At 35.8% G+C, this 5,023-nt stretch overlaps 1 non-coding gene across 1 annotated transcript; it reads left to right on the top strand.

Moving 5' to 3' along the window:
* Positions 1-2,755: 2,755 nt before the first annotated feature.
* Positions 2,756-2,863, top strand: LOC113778930. The gene has a single exon (XR_003469395.1). It is a non-coding gene; the product is annotated as a small nucleolar RNA R71 (small nucleolar RNA).
* The last annotated feature ends 2,160 nt before the right edge of the window (positions 2,864-5,023 follow it).

Below are 5,023 nucleotides of genomic sequence, written 5' to 3' on the forward strand. Positions count from 1 at the left end.
GTGTCATGATCTCCTTGAGGAACTTGGTATATGAAGGAATCTGTAAAATAGCATCAACAAAAGGAATATTACTATGCAATTGTTTGAAATTTTGACAAACTTTTCAAAATTGGTCGGCCCTCTAGCCGACGTTTCTACACATTTCGGTCAATTGGTCCAACCGCCCCTCTAGCCGCTCGAATCTCTCCGACGTACCCTTTGCCAATTTTTCCACAGCAATCTCCCAATCCAGTTTGGTATTCATCTATTATTGCCTTGGTTGGAATCCCGGCGGATTGGTCGGCCTTTGTATATTGCATTTATCTTTTCACCCAAAATTGGGATGATTTCTCCACCTCGGATTGTATGTATTCGAATATGAGTTGTTTTGAATATTCCTATTATAATTATTGACAAACTGAGCCTGCTTGTGGCCTTGGATTATCTCTTTCATTAGTCCATTGATAATTGTTTGCCGTCATTTCCTCTATCAAATTTTGAGGTTCTTGAGGTGATTTTGCCATCAATGCTCCACCTACGGCTGCAACGATAGTAGTTTTAATAGAAAAGGATAAACCATTATAGAAAATTTGTACAATTAGCCAATTGAAAAGTGATACGAACTCGACCCAACAAGAACCTGTCTTGAAGAACCGAATCGATCAGGCAGCGGAAGGATCTATCTTGACCAGGTTATGGATACAAAGATGGAAAGACCTTACGACCCCTCTAATCCCCGTGACTACGAACTTGTTGATATTATCTCAACCCGTAACCAAACGAATTAGTGAACCTCAGGCAAGTGTAGAAGGCGCCACAATTCAACATGGTCTTGAATTGATAAGCCGAAACTTGAACAAAGGAGATACAACTCACTTTGTATCAAGGAACGCTCCCAAAGGAACAAGAAAGAGAAAACTCTCAATTTTTATTCATCTCATAATTGTCTTTTCAATAGTTAAATAAAGTTGGCTATTTATAGCCTTACAAGACTCAAAACCCTAATCTAAATTGGAAACAATACAAGCTTCCTTATTTGACTTGACACAACTTCCTAAATAAATTTGGAAGTAATTAACTACTTCTCTAAAACTCTAATTTAATTAGAATAGGGAACTAACTGACTCAATTGGCTTAACTATGGTCAACATGACCTTAGCCTTTATTCCCTAATTCAAGCGACTTACTTAACTTTCAATTTGGAAATCAATCAAGATATCAATCAAGATTTGGAAATCAATCAAGATACCAATCAAGATTTGGAAGCCAATTAAAATTTGGAAAATTTGGATCTTCAATGATTCTCGAGCCCGATTGCACCATCAACCATCATTAGAATGTGAAGACTTGTAAAATGAAAGGAATCCATGCAAATCTTCATGTTCTCATCATTCCCCTCCTCTTGAAAGACGATTTGTCCTCAAATCGAGTGCTTGTTTACAAATGAGTAACTTGGAGAATGTTATATGTAATCCAAGAACTTCAAGAAATTATCAAGCCAACTACAAGAAGCAAGAACAACAAGAAACAACCACAAGGTATGGGGAAAAAAGAGAAAAAAAATAATAATAATAATAATTTTCGGATGAATAGTACTGCTACAGTACGATGAACAGTACTGCTACAGTTGCGGCGATGAACAGTACTGATACAGTGTGAACAGTTCCGATGAACAGTACCGCTGTGAACAGTATTTTTTTTTGCTATTGACGACTCGATGCAAGGTTAGGACTTCACTTGGAAGAAATTTAATGGGAGTTAAACCCTTGAAAAACCTGTTTTCAAGAACGTAATCACACCAAGAAATTCCAACCTCGATCAATCAAGGGGGTAGGTTAGACTCAAGTGATAAAATAATAAAAAAAAAACAAGAATCAAAAAATTTTTTTTCTTTTAAAATTGAAAGGCGGCTAGGGTTTCGATAGAAAAAAAAATAGACAAATAAGAAAAGAAAAAGGATATTAACCTGAATCAAGAGCCGAAGCTCTGATACCAGATGATACGAACTCGACCCAACAAGAACCTGTCTTGAAGAACCGAATCGATCAGGCAGCGGAAGGATCTATCTTGACCAGGTTATGGATACAAAGATGGAAAGACCTTACGACCCCTCTAATCCCCGTGACTACGAACTTGTTGATATTATCTCAACCCGTAACCAAACGAATTAGTGAACCTCAGGCAAGTGTAGAAGGCGCCACAATTCAACATGGTCTTGAATTGATAAGCCGAAACTTGAACAAAGGAGATACAACTCACTTTGTATCAAGGAACGCTCCCAAAGGAACAAGAAAGAGAAAACTCTCAATTTTTATTCATCTCATAATTGTCTTTTCAATAGTTAAATAAAGTTGGCTATTTATAGCCTTACAAGACTCAAAACCCTAATCTAAATTGGAAACAATACAAGCTTCCTTATTTGACTTGACACAACTTCCTAAATAAATTTGGAAGTAATTAACTACTTCTCTAAAACTCTAATTTAATTAGAATAGGGAACTAACTGACTCAATTGGCTTAACTATGGTCAACATGACCTTAGCCTTTATTCCCTAATTCAAGCGACTTACTTAACTTTCAATTTGGAAATCAATCAAGATATCAATCAAGATTTGGAAATCAATCAAGATACCAATCAAGATTTGGAAGCCAATTAAAATTTGGAAAATTTGGATCTTCAATGATTCTCGAGCCCGATTGCACCATCAACCATCATTAGAATGTGAAGACTTGTAAAATGAAAGGAATCCATGCAAATCTTCATGTTCTCATCAAAAAGTCCATGGTGTGGACATTTCTGAAACAAATCTCGAAACCTTTTCCATGCTTCATATAATGGCTCACCATCAAATTGACTAAAACTAGTAATATTCATTCTAAATTTAGCCGTTTAACCAGGTGGGAAGTATTTATTCAAAAATGCCCTAGACATATCATCCCAAGTAGTGAAAGTGTTAGGGGCATGAGAATGTAGCCAAATTTTAGCCTTATCCCTCAATGAAAATGGGAACAACTTTAGCCTTATAGCATCTTCACTAACTCCATTCATTTTGATTGTATCACATATCTCCAAAAATGTGGTTAAGTGTGCATTGGGATCCTCTACGGCATTACCTCCAAATTGAGATTGTTGCACCATTTGGATTAATGATGGTTTAATCTCAAAATTATTAGCATTTACCGTCAACTATGCTATACTTGTTTGAGATCTTTGGGTTCCCAGTAGAGCAAAATCCCTAAGAACTCGCCTATTTGCTTCATTTTCTGCCATTTTTTCTTCAAAAGGTAGCTCTATCTCGACTCCCTCTATTTGTTGTTGACCATCTTCTTCTTGTCGTTGTGGTGTATGCTTTCTTTGTCTTCGTAATGTCCTTTCAATTTTCGGATCAAGAGGTGCTACTACCCGTAAAATTCGGTGCATACATTAGAATAAAAAATAAAGAGATTATGTAGAATTATTTCACAAAACTACTAGAAATGGTAATTTAACTAGAAACAAAATTTAACTAACTAATGTAAAAAATGTCTAAATTAATAAAGCTTGTTAGGCTCTAATATTGCCGCTCCTCGGTAACGCCGCCAAAAAATTGACGGGTTTTTTATATGAGTACAAGTTTAATTCCGAAATAAACCCATCTTAACTGCAAGTATGCAGGTCAAATTAGTAGTTTAGGGCAAATATCAGGTTTGTGAGAATTCGTAATTTTCTTAATTGTTAGGTTCTATTTTCTTTTAATTGCACGTTTTTCCACATTTTCTTATTTGAAAAATCTTAAAAATAATTTTTATGAGTAAATATGATTTTTAAATCATTTTTCTAGTATCGCATAGTTTTTGAAAAATTAAGAGTATATATCGGACGTGGGACCCGCTAGTGCGAAAAGTTCGAAAAAATTCGGCCAACTAGGTTAAGATTTGGATACTGGATTTAATTTATCGATTGTTATGAGATATTTAGAGGTTACCAAGTGGTTGGTGTGAGAGAGACAAAAAGTTAGGTAAGTAATTAATGAAAGTGACATGTGTCACTTAGAGATTCATTCCTACATTTGACTTACTATTCATCCTTTTACCATTTACTAAGTAAACCCAAAAATTGACCAACAATTCACCATTTTCTCTAAGCCTTGGCCGACTCTCTCTCTCAAGAAAACAAGGGAAGAAAACTCTCCAAATTCCTAGCTCTACTCTTGCTCAAATCCACCAAAATAACCATTTAACCTTGCATTTGTTCCATAAAACCTCTTCACTTAGTGTTTGTGAGGTGTTTGGTGAAATTGTTTGGAAAGTTAAGGTGACTAGTTGCTCTCTCTCTTGTGTTGCTAAGGTGAGTTGTGAAGGAACCCCTCTCCTCCACCTAATGATGTTTAATCCATGATTTGTGGTAGTCTAAGAGGTAATTTTGTGGATTATATCTTGATTTTTGGTTGAATTGGTGAAATTTTATAATTATTGGGGATTTTTCTGTTTTCATATGATTATTATTATGTGGTCATGTATGAAGATTGGGAATGATATTTAAGGAATCTATAAGGTGGAAAAAGTGGTTAATTGCAAGCAATTTCTGTTTTGGAAGAAATTTGGAAAGTTAGGGTTTTATGATTGTACATTTTGCCCGGCACAGTAGCTCATAGTTAGAGGCCGAATTGGCCTTGGGTTAAAACATGAAAGTTGTAGGGAATGATATTTTAGGGATGCTTACAAAATTTCAGGTCAATCGGAGTAGCGTAGCTTGTGAAAATACGGAATTATCCTTGCTGTCCTGTTTCTACCCGAACGTGAGAACTGCGATTGTAATTGGTTAATTTGGTTGGGAATGCTTCAGAATTGGTTGTTGAGGTCTTCTGATGAAATGTAGCCCTATATCTTAGCTTTCGGATGGCTTTGGAATTACTGGATTTGGACTTGGGTATCCTAATTTAGGATGTTTGCACCAGAATGCATTTTGTGAACCTGTTTTTCGGTTCTGGTGTAGTATATTGCATTTTTGACCTGGTTAGACTCAAAACTGGGTAGAGTGATCTTCTTCAACACTGTAGCCCTA

Source organism: Coffea eugenioides, chromosome 7 (assembly GCF_003713205.1).
Source record: "Coffea eugenioides isolate CCC68of chromosome 7, Ceug_1.0, whole genome shotgun sequence".
NCBI lineage: Eukaryota > Viridiplantae > Streptophyta > Magnoliopsida > Gentianales > Rubiaceae > Coffea > Coffea eugenioides.